The 18884-nt window shown below is 42.2% G+C and overlaps 1 protein-coding gene across 2 annotated transcripts in view; it reads left to right on the forward strand.

Moving 5' to 3' along the window:
- Window positions 1-18884, forward strand: part of Pxn (Peroxidasin) — a 425335-nt gene that overhangs the window by 164058 nt on the left and 242393 nt on the right. The window lies entirely within an intron of this gene.

Raw genomic sequence — 18884 nt, forward strand, 5'->3', positions numbered from 1 at the left:
GGCTAAGAAAATAATAATTTCAAGATGTCAAAAGATTATTATTATTATTATTATTATTATTATTATTATTATTATTATTATTATTATTATTATACAAGAAAAACATAAATTAAAACCAAATAAATTAAATGGTGCTGTTAAATAAGTAAATAACATATAAACTGCTAAAGGCGAATGTCAACCTGTTTAACTGAAGCTCAACTGATTCAATTATTTGGTTGGCGAGAGTGTTCCACAATCTGGTCACAGCGAGAATAAAGCTTTTAGAGTATTGAGCAGTACAGAACAAAAGTCAAGAGTTCAGAATTTGCTGCATGCTTAGTAGTATGTGGTGGTTGCCATAGCCAGTTGATAAAATGGTGCCAGGAACTGATATCCAGATCAGGGATAAGACATTTAATGCACCTGAAGATTTTATTTAGCACATAAAGATGAGTGACACCTGCTGATGAACAATAGTCAAAACATGGTAAAAAAGGTAATCAGAATACTTCCTTATGAAAGACAGGTCTCTAAATGTCTTGTAAGACTTCCAAAATCTACCAAATTTTATTTGCATTTGGAGAACATACAAAGCAGATATTCTTTTGCAAAAGTTTATTTGTAATCAAATGTGAAATATTGCATATCATTGTAGCCCCATGTAGTTAAAGAAACATTGTCAAGGAAAAGATCTAGGTAGGTACAGTAATGCCAGAGGCCTAAAATCGGAAATACTTAGATTTTTGTTATAGTTTAATTTCCTTCTCCATATTCTTCACCATGCACTTTCTATAGATACATCTTGGTCTACTCTCGAGATGAGATTGAATGCTAGTGAGAAGCCTTATTTACATTAGCAACAAGCTTATTTTGAAAGCTAAAGCAAACACCATGCATATATAATATATAAAAAAAACATATTACACATTCTTGTATTGTTTTTGGTACCTATTAACAATTAATCTTACCAATCAATCAATACCACTCTCATCTGTTCAAATTTGAAAACGATGGAACAATGATTAATGTGGTGAAAAGTAGAACTAAAGTCAAGGCTAGTTAGGAACTTCAGAACTAGAATCAAAGTTTTTTTTTTACAACACAGGAAACTGTAAGAAGAACATGACTAACACCAAGCTAAGCAGCAAAATAGGAAATAGAGGATTACTTTCAACCTATGCAGTTAGATATTTTGCCAACAGATGTTCAGATATTAGATGATATGGAAGTTACAAAAATTGAGCTGTAATCAGCAGGGCTAAAGCTACCACAGCCACAAGTGCTAAATGGAGTAACAAATCCAATTCTTCAAGTTGCAAACCTAACCCCTTTTAGTTAACTTACAAAATCCTCAGACAACTTCAACGCTTAGAAATCACCTACAGTATTACAAAAGTGTCAAATTCAAGTAAAAAACTCTTAATTTTGTGGGACTGGAAAGTTTTACTGGTTTGCTGAACTTTGGGGGAAATGTAATGAGGAATATAATACTTTTCATTGCTATAATTACTGTCAAACACCTTAGCCAAAAGCATTATCTTTTCCTTTGCACAATGACAAAATTGCCGTGTTGAAACAAAAGAGGAACTGTTAAGTCTACACCAAAGAGATATCTTAGGGTAACCCATTATGCCTGTTACTTAGTTTTTCCCTAAATTCTTTCTTTTATAGTTAAATTATGTTCATATGGTGAGTATATATATGACAAGGAAGGTCTGATCTTCTTCTTTTCCACGGATGATACGCCTCCTATTTCTCCAGATAAGCCAGTTTAGAATTAATCAGGCATTGTCGTTGATATGGTAGTTTAGTGCTTGAGAAGAAATATGCTTCTTGTTATGTTTTAAGAAATTCATCTTAAAGAATATCAAGTTCATCTTTCGCATACAACTGTGAAAAACATTAATGTAAAGGATCAATCAAAATGCCATTCTAGTGTTCACTTAAAATGTCATTCCAGTATTCTTGAGATTTTATGTATATCTAACATGAGTAGCAGGGAAAGGATGTTCAGTCTTAAGGAAGCAACTATGGGTTAGCATCTTTATCTTATCAAATATTTGGTTTCATGGACAGAAAAAAAATAGTTTTAGTAGGGTTGAACTGACAAGAGCTCACCTTTATCTACTGATAGCATTCAGAAGAGTACATTTATTGGTTTATTTTTGTTCAGAAAAGGAAAATATGTGATTAGTAGTATGAAAATATACCGTTGAAATAGAACTAATATAATTGTTTTATAATTTGATTCTATTTTAGATTAGATCAATGAAAAATGAATTTTAAGATATGCACTGGGATGTCTGCTTTCAACCCATGATATCAGTGCTAGTAAACAAAATCCCAGTGTCATAGATTTATTGTTAGGGAAATTAAGATATTAGGTTTATAATGTTATGAATGTACATAATGTTAACTGCTGTAGGATCCAAACCACCTCTCAATTGCTCTGCAAAGATGCCTTTCCATGGGATTCAAAGGAAGACTTGGGAGAGTACAAAGTACATGGAAAAGATCCTATTTAGAATGAAAAAAAATAATTATGGGATCTTCTCCCTGTTAGGATTGCTAGAACCAGGCTCTGATTCTGGGATATTTTGAATACTTAGCTCCTTAGTAAGAAGACTTTGGAAGAGCTGCCTTTAGCCCCAAGTTGTATATAGGTTGGAGGGTTTCTTGGAGTGTGGAGCCTATTGGAATTTTTGTGAAAACACCTCTTATTCAGAAGGCAGACAGGAGAGCATCTAATCTTGAAGTTTGGAGTTTGATATAGACTCAGATATAGATTAAGGGAGAAAATTGGACCATAGTGACAGTCAACAGGCTAATGAATTTTGAAGTATTTTGGAAGACCTAAAATAATTATTATCACTTTATGTTTCAGATGCCATTTTCACATCCAATCTATCTATATTATTATTATTATCATTATTATTATTATTATTATTATTATTACTACTAGCTAAGCTACAACCCTAGTGGGAAAAGAAAAATGCTATAACCCCAAGGGTCCAACAGGGAAAAATAGCCCAGTGAGGAAAGGACATAAGGAAATAAATAAACTATATAAGAAGTAATGAAAATTAAAATAGAATATTTTAAAAACATTAACAACATTAAAGCAGATATTTAATTTATAAACTTTGAAAGGACTTATGTCAGCCTGTTCAACATAAAAGCATATGCTGCAAGTTTGAACTTTTGAAGTTCTACTGATTCAACTATCTGATTAGGAAGTTCATTCGGCAACTTGTTCACAGCTGGAATAAAACTTCTAGAGTACTGAGTAGAATTGAGCCTCATGATGGAGAGGGTCTGGCTATTAGAATTAACTGTATATATATATATATATATATATATATATATATATATATATATATATATATATATATATATATATATATAAAATATATATATATATATATATATATATATATATATATATATATATATATATATATATTTGAGCTCAAGCCATGTCGTCCTGATGGAAGTTCCTATAGGGTAGCTTCCTAGGGTATATTACAACTACGGCGATATTCCCAGAGAATTTACCTTAAGGTACCCAGAATTCTAACTCCTGGAGCGAATATCCCTAATGAAAGTACCAGGGATATCGCGAAATATCAGAGGACGTATTCTTGACACGCCACATGGCAATCTGCACCCCGAACAGAGATAACACTTCGAAGGGGTCAATTGGCAAGAAAACGAAAACGAGAAAGAAAAAGGAGAGCCGTTCACAAGGCTCCCTCTTCTCCCGTTTCGTAAGCGTGCATTGCGCCGATCCTGGCGCCATCTGTATTCCTTTTTGCGTAGCTTAACAACTCGGTGTTTTTTCCTGTGTTTCTCGCAAAATCTTGGATTTAATCGCTTATTATGCTTTCTCCAACTTCGTCGGCCTCTGATAAGTTGAGTATTATTTCTTTTATGTATGAATGTAGGCTCTTGGTAATTTTTAAAGTGATTAATAGTAATAATCTTTGTTACAAGAGCCGTTGCCTACCGGAGGCGTCCTGGACGCTGTCGCTCGCTAGGTATGAGTTTTAGTTAGCCAGAGCGACGTTCCCGGCGGTTTTGCTTTAATAATTTTAGCTATTTAGCGTTACATAGGATTTCCTTATTCGTGCTTTTAGTATTGTTTGTTTTGGCGAAGTATTCGCCAATTCTGGCCTACGCTAGACCATGTAGCCTAGTCGTTTGGCCCTAGTACTTTCCTGCATGATTTTTGGATTTCCGAGTGTTTTAAAATTTTATTGAAGCTTTAGGCAGTTTTATACATTTAAGATTATATTGATTATTTCCAAGATAGTATACGAGTGAGTTTTGGTGATTTAGGTAATCGATTCTCTTGATGCCTAGGCTAAGTTGCCTATGGAGCCTTAGTATACTTTCTCATACTCCCCGGTTGCTTTCTTTTCTTCGGAGAAGGTATGCAATTCCTTTCCCTCTGTTTAAGCCTTGGGCTTAACCCTAGTGGTTTATCTGAATTAACTTTCGATACAACTATATTGGGGTGTTACTGTACCTTCCTGTTCCAGTAAGTCTGGCTTCAGAGAGGGGCAGAACATCAGAGTTTTTTAGTCTGAATCTGTGTTTGTCTGGCTTGGGGTAGAGTCTCCCTCACTAGTCTGACGCAGACATAGGAGGCTTAGCCTCCTTAGGTCACTCCCGAAGGTTTCTGTACGAGATGATTCCTTCTTTTGTGATCTAGCAGACTAGTCCTTGTTGCTGTTCTCGGTGGGAGGATAAGATCCTTTCCCTGGGAGTAGCAACACCTTCCTTGCTTTGGTTCAGTGGGGGTTGGCAAGTATTGCTGGCCTCCCCCCTTGGATCTCCCTTAGGCTAAGATGAGTTTTCTTGGCTGCGGGTGATTCTTTACTAAAGCAAGGTTGGTAGGACCCTCTTTGTCCCTTCCCCCTCTATCTCTGTAATGGCCTAGCCGTTACAGTACTGTACGTCATTCTACATCTGGACCTAGTATAGGTTAGGATGTGGAATTGACTCAGTCCCTTGCCGGCCGGCACACTCTGCCGGCCGGCAAAGGTCTTCTGCTTTGAGTGCTGCCCGGACCTCCCTTGGTCCCTCATCCATGTCTGTCTGTAGAGCCAGACGGCATTGGTCAGGAAGCCTGAATTAGATTCTCCCCTTCCTTATATGCACTATTTCGGATTACCGGGCTTGGAGGTAGTATACTCTCTTATCCTGGCGTCCATTCTGTTTTCTTTTAGTGCTGTACCCGACCCGGCTGCCGTCCTATGTGGCCGGCAGCCGGGCAGTCGAAGTTCTCTGGTTCTTTTGCTGCTGGCCGGCATCGGTTGTTTACCTTTGCCGGCCGGCTATTGTCACGCCCTTGTCTGCCGGTCGCTATGAGCGGTGGCCGGCAGCCGGGTGCTACCTTGTGTAGTTGCCGGCCGTCAATCATTGCCGGCCGACATTGGCTGTTGCCGGCCGGCAGTTACTGCCGGCCGGCACATGCATTTGAACCAGCGTTCTGCCGCCTTATAGCTGTTAAGTAGTATACTTTAAAGCTAGTTATGGTGTGTGCCGGCCGGCAAGTGCCGGCCGGCGCATTACCTTCTATACTGTACCAGTATTCTTCAGTATAGCATATACTGTAGGAAGAAAACTATAGTATAGTATTGGTACAACACTGTGTTTTCTAACACTTATGTGTTGTCTTGCACAGCCCTTTGGTGTTGCCTTACAGATAAGAAAGTGAGTTCTTTCTTGTCTATTATCCGGTATTTTAAAATCATATCTTAGGTGTGAGCTACACCTGTTTCCTCTGGAAATTTTTCATTGGTTACTCTAGGACAGATTAACCATACGATTTTATTATCTGGAAGGCTGCAACAATTGGTTGTGCGGGAAACACAAGTGTGTGTCTTTCCTTTCTGATTTGTTATGCTAAACTGTGCATATCCAGTGATACGTAGTTCACTTGATACTCATGGAAATTTCTTCTCTTTACAGGAGGACCATCCGAAGTGCGGAAGTGTTTTCTGCAACGTCCGCAGTAAGAACTTCTGCGGACATGAGTTATGTAGGAGGCACGCAGCATGCGCTGTCTCCAAGGGTGATCTCCGGTATTGGGACCCTCAGGTATGTACCGTGTGCTCTAACCTGATTACTGAGGCTTTTGATTCCCCTAGGACGGCGGAATCAAGGGATATAGCAAGGGAGAAGCTTCGTACTTGGGTAAGGGGCTTCCAGAAGAACACCTCTGGACCTTATCTTCCAAGTGAAAAGATGAAGGCTTACCTTTTCCCTAGGGCATCAGCTGATGCAGTGATTCCCCAGCCTCAAGAGGAGATCCCCCTAGTTCAGATCCAGGTGGATGCTGAAGTCGCGGTCGCCTTGCAAGACATCCAGTTGGACGACAGGATGTCAGATGTGTCCGAGCGTCTGGAGGAAGACCTCCTGGCAGGAGACCAGGATGAAGATCAAGCCCCAGACATTGTAGAGGAAGAGGCCGACGAGGTGTCGGCTGCTCCGGTTCAGATCCCTGAACCTATTCCCTCAACATCGTCCGCTCTCCCAGTAGAGCTGGGACAGGCCCTCTCCTCCATTGTTGGAATGATCCAACAAATGCAGAAGGAGAATAATGAGAAGGCGGCTGCAATGGAACTGCAGATGCAGAAGCTTGCAGCATCACGTGGGCCCCAGAAAAGGCTCAATGTGAAAGACCTTCCCTTGTGCTCAGATGCTAACCCGTGGAGATATGCTGAGCACATGCCGATGACGATTGGAAAGATCGTCATGTCGGATAAGTTGGGTTCAGTTCCCCTAGAGGAGGTGGAATTCTGGCCCAGCAAAGGGTCATATCCGGACTGTTATGTCCGGTTGAGGAAGGAACCAGCTTCAAAGGAGGAGACAGAGCCGAAGGAGGTCATAGTGATGGACCATGCTAAGGCTCAAGCTTTGCTTTCATCTTCGATGAAAGAGAGGGGCTTCACGAACTCAAAGGTAGCTGCATTGAGTAAGAAGCTCCCTTCCTTTGTGTCCTCTCCTGCTAGAGCCTTCCCCTTTTTGCAGAAAGGGTTTGCGGCTGTATTAAAAGCAGTCGAGGCTGGCAAGCCTTGCCCCTCCCTGGAGGAGTGTAAACCCTTGTCGCTGGCCCTACCTATGGACCACAAGGACTGGAAGGACGTCCATCTTACCTTCTCAGTCGGGAAGTTGGAGGCTGATATTGCCGGACGTCAGTTCGGTGAGAACCTCCCTAAGCTGTCTGACTTTCTTTTGCGGAGAGAGCTCAAGACAAAAGAAAGACTGGCTGCCTCAATGTCTCTTCAGACCACTCTTGAGACGATGGCAAGTGACCCCAAGGTCCATGAAATGTTCATGGTAGTGGCCAAGACTCATCTGGCCACAGTGACGAAGGATCTTTACAGCTTCGTCAGGGCGAGGAGAGCTTGTAGGGAGTTCGTGTTCACCTCGGCTACGGTGAGGCACGAGCCAAGGAAACTAATCTCCTCCAACATTTGGGGCAAAGACCTTTTCCCTAGCGAATCGGTCAAAGAAGTTGTTGATAAGGCCGCCACGGAGAATAGAAACCTTCTCCAGAAGTGGGGCCTGTCTATCAAGAGAAAGTCTTCCCCGGATGAGGGTCCCCAACCAAAGAGGAAGACTAAGAGGACTAGGCTACCGTCTCGGCCAGCCAAGCCATTTAGACAGCAACAGCAACAGCAATTGCCGATGCCTTCAGTGCCCCAGATGGTGGCACAAACCCCGACCACATTCCAGTGGGTACCCCAGGCCGTGTCGACACAGTCCCCGGCATTCAACCCAACGTTCGAAGGGCAGTCAACTTCCTTTCGAGCAAAGCCTAGAGGAGCAGCCAGAGGCTCGTCTAGGCGCTCCTCAAGGGGAAGGGCATTCAGGGGTGGTCGCGGTCAGGGAGGCAAGACCTCAGGACAGCAGTCCAAGTGAGAGGATACCGGTAGGAGGGAGACTTCAAAGTTTTCGGGATCGGTGGACCTTCGATCCCTGGGCCCACAGCCTACGCAAGAATGGACTGGGCTGGAGCTGGTACAGCACTCCACCCCCGTGCCCTCGGTCTTTCCAACACTCCACCCCCGTTCTGGAGGAGTACATCCAAGAACTGTTGGAGAAAAAAGTGATCCGAAGGGTGAAGTCCATCAAATTCCAAGGGAGGCTATTTTGTGTTCCCAAGAAATACTCGGAAAAACTCAGAGTCATTCTGGACTTGTCGCCACTCAACAAGTTCATAGTGAACTGCAAGTTCAAGATGCTAACACTGCAACACATAAGGACCTTACTGCCCAAGAGGGCATATACCGTCTCCATAGACTTGTCAGACGCCTATTGGCACGTTCCAATCAATCGTCGACTCTCCCCCTACCTAGGGTTCAAGCTACAACGAAGACTATACGCCTTCAGAGCCATGCCATTCGGGCTAAATATAGCTCCAAGGATCTTCATGAAGCTTGCGAGCGTAGCTCTCAAACAATTACGCCTAAAGGGAATTCAGGTGGTAGCCTACCTGGACGACTGGCTGGTGTGGGCAGCATCCAAGACAGAATGCTTGCAAGCTTCTCTGCAGGGGATCCAGTTCTTAGAGTATCTAGGCTTCAAGATCAACAGAAAAAAGTCTCGACTTTCTCTTTCTCAAAAGTTCCAGTGGTTGGGAATCCACTGGGACCTAATGTCACACCAATTCTCCATCCCGGCGAAGAAAAGGAAGGAGATAGCTGGTTCTGTCAAGAGACTTCGGGATTCCAAAAGGATATCAAGACGCGAACAGGAGAGAGTACTGGGTTCTCTCCAGTTTGCTTCGGTAACAGACCCGGTGCTAAGAGCACAGCTAAAGGATGCAACCGGAGTTTGGAGAAGTTATGCATCAAACGCGCGAAGAGATCTGAGAAGACCAGTTCCGCTTCGTCTACGTACTCTTCTCAGGCCTTGGTCCCAAGCCAGACATCTAAAGAAGTCGGTACTTCTTCAGCCACCTCCCCCGTCGGTGACGATTCACACAGACGCCTCGAAGGAGGGGTGAGGAGGTCACTCTCATCGGAAAAAGGCCCAAGGGACTTGGTCCAATTTATTCAAGACCTTTCACATAAACTTTCTAGAAGCTATGGCAGTGCTCCTTACCTTAAAGAAAGTCTCCCCGCGTCACTCGATCCACATAAGGTTGGTGCTGGACAGCGAGGTAGTTGTGAGATGCTTGAATCGACAAGGATCAAGGTCGCCACCTCTCAACCAGGTGAAGTTGGCCATCTTCCGATTGGCGGAAAAGAAGAAGTGGTACCTGTCGGCAGTTCACCTTCAAGGAGTCCGCAATGTGACAGCGGACGCTCTATCCAGGTTCACACCGATAGAGTCGGAATGGTCCCTAGAGGCAGGATCGTTCTCCTTCATCTTGAGTCAAGTCCCAGAACTGCAGATAGACCTCTTTGCGACGAAAGACAACAAGAAGTTGCCCCTGTACGTGTCCCCATACGAGGACCCCTTAGCGGAAGCAGTGGACGCGATGTCCCTCGACTGGAACAGATGGTCCAGGATTTATCTGTTCCCTCCTCACAACCTTCTGTTGAGGGTCCTCAACAAACTGAGATCCTTCAAGGGGGTAGCGGCAATAGTGGCCCACAAGTGGCCGAACAGAGTGTGGCTCCCCCTGGCATTGGAACTACGGTTGAAGTTTCTACCGCTACCAGATCCAGTTCTGACCCAGCGAGTCCAGAAGTCGACTGTCTGCGCTTCATTACAGAAAACCCGGACCCTGCAGCTCATGATTTTCTCTCTCTAGGGGTGAGAAAGCGTTTCGGGATTTCGAAAGCCAGCATAGACTTCCTAGAGGAATATAAGTGCAAATCTACTAGAAGTCATCTTGGAGAAAATGGGTGGCCTTTGTCAAGGCAAAGAATCCGCAGGAGATCTCGACGGACTTCTGCTTATCTTTCTTCATCTACCTCCATGGTCAAGGGTTGGCAGCTAACACGATTTCAACGTGTAAGTCTGCTTTGACAAGACCCATTCTATATGCCTTCCAGGTCGACCTCGCTAACGAGATCTTTAATAAAGTTCGAAAGCCTGCGCTAGGCTCAGACCTTCAGCACCTCCAAAGCCCATTTCATGGTCTTTAGATAAAGTTCTTCATTTCGCTTTTCTGTTGAACAATGAGGAGTGTGCATTAAAGGATTTGACCCAAAAAGTTATTTTCCTATTTGCACTCGCGTCCGGGGCCAGGGTTAGTGAGATTGTAGCCCTCTCGAGAGAGGAAGGTCGTGTTCAGTTCCTGGATGGGGGAGAACTGAACCTGTTTCCGGATCCTACGTTTCTCGCCAAGAATGAGTTACCCACCAACAGGTGGGGTCCCTGGAGAATCTGCCCTCTGAAAGAAGATGCATCTCTATGTCCAGTAGAATGCCTAAAGGTCTATCTTCGTAGAACTTCAGACTTCAAGGGTGGTCAACTATTCAGGGGAGAAACATCAGGCTCAAATTTATCACTGAAACAACTCAGGGCGAAAATCACATATTTTATTCGCAGAGCGGATCCTGACAGTACACCTGCAGGTCACGATCCGAGGAAAGTTGCCTCATCCTTAAATTTCTTTAATTGTATGGATTTTGAACATCTTCGTTCATACACTGGCTGGAAGTCTTCCAGAGTGTTCTTTCGCCACTATGCGAAGCAAGTGGAGCAACTAAAGAGATCTGTGGTAGCAGTGGGTTGCGTCGTTAACCCTGCTGTTTAACTCTGCGAGGAACAGTGGTTTTAATTGGGACGATTAATTCCAGGGTGAGTGTGTAGTTACATACTGTGCTACAAACTAAGTGAGGGCACCGAGTTGCCCACGTTGACTGTTCCACTTCCAAAGGTGAACCTGGCATAAGTGCAGACATTTGTGCCGAGCGTTTCTAACGCTAATGTGACTGATTAGTAATACAGACTTTTATGACTTTGATACCTCGGTATGTTAAAAGTGGCACTAATGTTTTTCTTTCAGATAAACAAGTTCCTGTTCACTATCATACTTATGCTTAAAGTTTTGGTTATCCTCCTCTTATATATATATATATATATATATATATATATATATATATATATATATATATATATATATATAATTGTCGTTAACCTGTCTATTTATTGTCTGTCAATAAACTTGTTCTTGAGAACCTTGCATCTCCTTCACCTGTGTCAATTTTTTGGTATAATTGAGCATTCATTCTATGTATATTTATCTGGGATAATTCTAATAGATTGTTCCTTTATGCAAGCTAATGTTGCATTGGTTTATGCTTTCCCTTAGCGGGAGGACTCCATCCCATAAGGGGACGGTGGCGGATTTACAAGTTTCCTCCTATGCGGATATAAACCTTTGTCCAATACAAGTATTGAGTGGAGAACTGGTCGATATTTCATATTGACGCAGTGGTTCTTTACAAACTATGCTTTACTTAATATAGGGTGAGACCACTATATTGGCTTGCCTGGTATTCATACATAGGTATATGTACTCTTCGAGACTTTTCCAGAGTCTAGTAGGACTCTTCCCTGTAGGGGGCAGGAAGCTCTAACATGGTTTATGGTTAGTTGAAAAGATGTATAACGGTAACATCTTAGGTCTCTAGGTCTAGTCGACCAGGGAAATACCTCTGGGGAGTACGGCACGTTCTGAGAATCCACAGATACAGTAATGCTCTGGTATACTTCCATCAGGACGACATGGCTTGAGCCCAAAAAACGGATTTTGAGCAAAGCGAAAAATCTATTTTTGGGTGAGATGGCCATGTCGTCCTGATGGACCCGCCCTTCCCTTTCTATGAAAGGGCCGTAGGACCCCTCCCTACATACAGTATCTGTAGCACCTCGTGTATCGCTACAAGGAATACAGATGGCGCCAGAATCGGCGCAATGCACGCTTACGAAACTGGAGAAGAGAGAGCCTTGCGAACGGCTCTCCTTTTTCTTTCTCGTTTTCGTTTTCTTGCCAATTGACTCGTTCGAAGTGTTATCTCTGTTCGGGGTGCAGATTGCCATGTGGCGTGTCAAGAGTACGTCCTCTGATATTTCGCGATATCCCTGGTGCTTTCATTAGGGATATTCGCTCCAGGAGTTAGAATTCTGGGTACCTTAAGGTAAATTCTCTGGGAATATCGCCGTAGTTGTAATATACCCTAGGAAGCTACCCTATAGGAACTTCCATCAGGACGACATGGCCATCTCACCCAAAAATAGAATTTTCGCTTCGCTCAAAATCCGTTATATGGGAGAACAGGTCCCCTTGTAGTCCCATCCATTGAAACTTGGTCTGTGGGACCCGGCGGGATTTCTCAAGGTTGACTTGGAATCCCAGTTGCTGAAGGAAGGTGAGGACTTTGTTCGTTGCTACGCGGGAAATCTGGGCATTGACTGACCAGATTAGCTAATCGTCTAGATAGGCTACTACCTGTATCCCCTGAGTCCGAAGCTTTTGAATTACTGTCTCTGCTAGTTTGGTGAAGATTCTGGGTGGTATGTTGAGCCCCAATAGCATCACTTTGAATGCATAGGCTTGTTTGCCTAGCTTGAAGCCCAGAAAAGGACGAAAATGCCTTGCTATTGGAACGTGATAGTAGGCATCTGTAAGATCGATGGAGGTGGTGACGGCCCCACGGGGAAGTAAGGTCCACACCTGCGAGACGGTAAGCATATGGGATTTGTCGCAACGAGTGAAGGAACTCAAACGAGACAGGTCCCGGATTACTCTTCGTTTGTCTGAGTCTTTCTTTGGCACGCTGAACAAGCGTCCGTGAAATCTTAAGCGACGTAAACTTTGGGTTGCATTCATTAGTAGCAGATCTTTTGTGAAGGAACGTAGTTCTTCCGTGGACTGAGACCGGTTGAACTACTTGTAGAGGTTGCCTGAATTGGGAAGATTGGAAGGGCCTCAATCTCTTCCTACCTCGAATTGGGGTACTAGTAGGCTCATATCTCCTCTTTGAAACCAGGCCCCACATAACCTTGAGGTTTTGGTTGGCTCTAGCTGCCTCGCTAAGGACCGAGTTAACTAAGTCCCCTGGGAAAAGATCTGGGCCCCAGACTGGAGCTTTGATGAGCCTATTAGGTTCGTCCCTAATCGTGGCTTCGGATAGAACGTATCGTCGACAATGGGTCCTGACATTTGCAAAATCATAGGCGTCAGCCATAAAGATTTGCTAAAGTGACTTAGTGAGGGCCTTAAGGAGGTTCTCCTCGGTGTAAGTGGTGACAGTCAATTCAGAAAGGACAACTGAATTAAGGGATCTGCTGAATCTACACCTCGACTCATATTCCAATTTAATGAGAGACTCTGGGAGTTTGGGAAGCTGTTCGCTGAACTGCGTCGAGGCACAGTCCGGGCTCAACTTACCTACCGAGAAGGTAGATGGGGCGTTCCGCCAACATTCACTGTCTCCCGGAAAGAGAAGGGAGGGTAAGTCGGTCTCCCTGAGGTGAGGTAAAGGCTTCTCTTCCTTGATAGCCTGAAAGACCGTCTCTATGATCTTGGTCGCACATGGGGTAGGGGTCTGGTCGTCAGCCACAAACATAGTATATGAACTTTTGTAAGGCTGTAATAATTGTGTTCAAGCAATCCCACTCATTGAACACGCGGACCAAGACAGACTGTGCCTGTTCTTTAGGAAAATTAACAGTTTCCTTTGGGACCTTATCCAATCAAATCAGAGCCTCTTCCTTGAGGCGAGCGTAGCCCGGGAAGGGGAATTCAAGACCCGGCGGGTAGAATTCATAATCCGCAAGAGGCCGGGTACGGAAATCTCCGCTTGACAACATACCCTCCGAGAAGGGGGCATGCAATGCCAACCTCCAAGGGTTATTCTTATTGAAAGGAGGAAGCTTGGAGGCGTCGGGGATGGGGTATTGCTGTTGTGGCGGTGGCAGCCCCGAGCGCATGAGTCCCTGAACTAGGCTCTCCATAGAAGCTATTCTCTCTTGTGATTGCTGCGTATGAGACGATAGTATCGACTCAAAACGAGCAAACATCTTCTCGAAAAAATCCACCGGGTTAGATGATTCCGCCGGGGGGGGAACAGGTGCCGGAACGAAGACTACTCCGTGAGAGGTTAAAGGCACAGCAATTGGGTCTTGAGAGATTCTGGTGGAGGAAGATTTAGCCTTCGAAGCTGATGATTTCGAAGACCTGTGGCCTTTGGAAGACTTGTGGGTCATATATAAAGTCTTACGATGAGCCTTCACCTTGGGGATAACAGGCCGGGGACTGAGACCAGTCCCGGTTGTCCCCGGAAAACCTCGAAAAGAAGAGTGTTCTGAAGTAGAAGAGAAAGCCGGGCTAGGGATAGGAATCTTAGCCCGGGAACCACCTGACTCACCTACGTCCCTACCTGCATCAGGATCGTCAAGAGCCATGGGTTCCACATCGAGGTTGAGGGTAGAGACATCCTCAGTTAGGGTGCCGCCCGTCTCTTCGATGATAGGATCCGCCAATTCTTTGGGGACCGCAGGTGAAGTTTTAGCATGGGGGTAGAGACGGGAACACCATTCCTCAGAGATGATATAAGGCTGTGTGGCCTTCACGTTGCGGGCGAACCCGTCAATCCAGATCTTAAGGGTAGCCCGAGCTGTATCTTTCTCAAGTTAGGAGCACTGAAAGAGAACAGACTATTAGCGAGGGATATTTGTGCCAAAGAAAAGTGAAGAAGTCCAAGGACTTCATAGACACTAAGTGAAAGGCATGCGGGAAGTCCAGAGGACTACTGGCCTTAAAATTAATATTTGAAATTAATCGTAACTCCCTACAAGTCTGTATCAATGAAAATGTACTCACCGAGTCAGATGTTAGAGTGGAGGTCATTGTGTAGCAGACTAAACAATTGTCTGGATGCCATACAGCTAAGTCATCCACTCGGACAGAACAGTGGGCGTGTGAATGACACATGTCATGGCCGCAGGGTTGATAGATGACAGCGGCACATGCCGTCATTGCACAGCATACAGTCTGTAAAATAAATGATACATGAGTATCTCAAAGGAAAGCAAATTAGGGGCCTGGAGGCCCGATGCTTAAAATATATATATATATGTATCTATCATGATAAAAATGTTTTATATATATTCATCAGGAATCCTGAATGGAAGCAAATAGGGGCTCGGGGGCCCCGGATTCTTAAATTATAGCAATATCATGCTTAAAGATTTACATATCAATATCATGATAAAAATGTTTTATATATATATAATTCAGGAGTCATGAATGAAAGCAAATTATATATATCACTATCATGGTAAAAATGTTTTATATATATTCATCAGGAATCCTGATGATAAAAATGTTTTATATATATATACATCAGGAGTCCTGAATGAAAGCAAATAGGGGCTCGGGGGCCCCGGGTGCTTGAATGATATCAATATCATGATAAAAGATTCATATATCAATATCATGATAAAATTTTTTTCTATATTTACATTAAGAATCCTGAAGGAAAGCAAATAGGGGCTCGGGGGCTCGGGGGCCCCGGGTGCTTAAATGATATCAATATCATGATAGAAGATTTATATATCAATATCATGATAGAAGATTTATATATCAATATCATGATAACAATGTTTTATATACATACAGTCTGTAAGACAAAAGATACATGAGTATCTTAAATGAAAGCAAATTAAGGGCCCGGAGGGCCCGGAGCTTAAATATCTACGTATATATATGTCAATATCATGATATAAATCTTTTATATATAGCCATAAAGTATATTGAATGTAAGCAAATTCGGGACCCGGGGGGTCCGAAGTGCTTAAATATCAATATCAAAATAACACATCTATTTTGGTTGTAAAAGGAATTGAAATTAAGTCAGACCGTAACTGTGATCATATCAAAAGAGGGAAGGGAAGGTCAAGAACAAGGATCGTATATAATATATATATGTGTCTAATATATAAAGTTAATCCAAGTAAGAATGAGTAACGTTGGCTCCGGAGGCGCAACTAAACAACTCGACCGGATGGTAATGTATAAAAGCTACTTTCGGGGATCCCGTAATGAAAGTCTTAATATATATATATATATATATATATATATATATATATATATATATATATATATATATATATATATATATATATATGTGTGTGTCTAATATATAAAGTTAATCCAAGTAAGAATGAGTAACGTTGGCTCCGGAGGCGCAACTAAACAACTCGACCGGATGGTAATGTATAAAAGCTACTTCCGGGGATCCCGTAATGAAAGTCTTAATATATATATATATATATATATATATATATATATATATATATATATATATAAATCCATATGCGGTCCGTGAGGTGCGTGACACTAGAGGGGGAAAGGGATCTTTAACGGGTCCGTGACGTGCGGGACCGAGGGAGTAGCACGTACAAAACTTAATAAATAATATAACATGACAGGTACCACGGACCGAGCGAAAACTTCCCGCCGATCGTTGGCCAAACGAGCGACGGAAAGAAAACGACTACGACCGGGTAGAGTAGTATAAAAGAGTAAGTAATGTACGTTAATATATAATTATAGCAAGCCTGACAGATCAACGGGAACCGCCCGTGCAAAGAAAGCGAATGCCCCCGGGAGAGGAACATAACGCAATAAAGTGACTCTAACTTGATCGCGAGAGAGAGAGGGAGGTAACCCTGGGGTGGGGTATCGGGCGGGAGGGAGGCTAGGAGTGGGGCGATAGCAGGTATACCAACCTGCCAGACCCATAATTGAAATGATCACGTGGAAAGACTAATAACACTATAAAAAACATAACACATGGTAAAATAAGATAGGAAGGCATGCTGGATGATAATAATAATAAAATTAACTATACATCAATCGTAAAACAAACGAGGGAGTGAACATGAGATAGGAGAAACCCAAGCCTGACAGCGCTGCGGCAGGGCTACCAACATAACACAGAGTCAGTGAAGTACTAACAAAATGCAAACTAATATGTAATATCTGACTCATGAAAACCCCTCGAGCTAATGCAAGCATAGGAATGATGTTAAAATGATAAGCAAGTCCGTGGCGTGCGAACGTAATAATCCAAGTAATAATAGCGGAATAGGAACGCTCGAAAGCGACCAGGCATGCCAACCTACCGATAATACGCACACGTATATTTAATAACTGTTATCATAATAACAGGACAATATAAAAATTAATACGGTGTGTGAACCGTGGAAACCCATAAAGTTCATAACGAGAAACAATCAGTATGGAGGACTCATTGAAAATCGTTAAGAACGAACGAGAGAGAGAGATAAGAGGGAGCCGAGCGCCATAAAAGACCCACGCGGGGTCGTGAATAATAAAGCTGTATAATATAAGCAAAAAAGGGCAAGGCCCCCTCCAAAATCTCAAAACTCATAGATCTGGTACTTAACTTGGATGGAGTGACAGTAGAGTCCGACATCTTGAGGTAAATCCAGTAAAAACCAGCGAAATTCACACATAAAGGTAAAATAAGTGTTCGAAAGAACGTGCTATTAAAAGGTGTGACGTCACTGGCGAGGGATTGCTAGTAGTAGTAGGATGTTGAGCGGCACCTCGCTGTTCGGGGATGTTAACAGGAGATATCTAAATGGTGCGAGGCCTCTGGTTGTGATTTATTCAGCGCCTCAGTATTTTACCGACACCTTATTAAGGTGAGCGAGCTGGGTTCAACCTAGCATTCCTATACAAATTTTTCTCTGGTAAATTCATAGCAGTTTTTACCTTAGAAATGATGTTAAAGGAGCATTTCACTGGGCGGCACGGGTCTCTCGCCCAGAAATAGATTTTTCCTTCGTCAAAATCCCTTATATATATATATATATATATATATATATATATATATATATATAAGTCCTTTTATAGTTTATATATCAAATATCTGTTTTAATGTAAAATCTTTAAAACATTTTTTTTTATTTCCTAATTCATTTCCTTATTTCCTTTCTTCACTGGGCTATTTTTCCCTGTTGGAGCCCTGGGGCTTATAGCATCTTGCTTCTCCAAATAAGGTTGTAGCTTAGCTAGTAATAATAATAATAATAATAATAATAATAATAATAATAATAATAATAATACTCTAACGATGATAATAATAGTAACGATAATAATAATAACAATAATGATGATAAAATAAACTGAATTGAAGAAATGCATAAATTTCATAGACTTCCCAATGGTACTACTAAGAATGTACCGTATAACCTGTTCGGTTTATTAGTGACTAATGACATAAATAGATCCAGATGATGAAATACTTGAAAGTGAGGGAGAGTCTATAATTTATATACAGTACTGTGAAATCCTTCATGTCTGCATAGGATTAATTTTCCCGTATTTTGCATAAGATACTTTACGTGAATTTAATTCCGCGCCATTTTAAAACTAACTTGAATAGTAAGAGTGATCTGAATTTAGTTCAAATCTGAAAAAAGGGACATATCATTTTGCCTCTCACCTATTACATGTATGTTTATCCTTTATTTCCGTCAATTTTAACAGAATAATCAACTTCATTGACCCTCACTGATAATAATACTTTTATTTTCTAATTTAGTATTAGTCCTCTTATATTCATATTTCTCTTTTAAATAATCTTACTGTTGCTGTTTTATTAAGTGTTGTAGTCTCCTAGGGTTTTATTGTACTTGAACGAATCGACCTGTCATTGTCATCCTCTATGTGCAATTTTCTGTCGAGTGGTGCGTTTCACATGATAATTTAATATAATTTGATGATTTTCCTTGTTCTTGATGTGTTTTTTTTTTGCGGGTTTCAATCTATCTTCTTACTTGAATTTATGAACTGTTCTAAATATTTTATGTCATTCAAGTGTATATGTAGTAATTATCGTTGTCATCCATGTATGAAAACTTTGTAGATCTAATAATAGCATAATGACCAGTAT

Source organism: Palaemon carinicauda, chromosome 28 (assembly GCF_036898095.1).
Source record: "Palaemon carinicauda isolate YSFRI2023 chromosome 28, ASM3689809v2, whole genome shotgun sequence".
Lineage (NCBI taxonomy): Eukaryota > Metazoa > Arthropoda > Malacostraca > Decapoda > Palaemonidae > Palaemon > Palaemon carinicauda.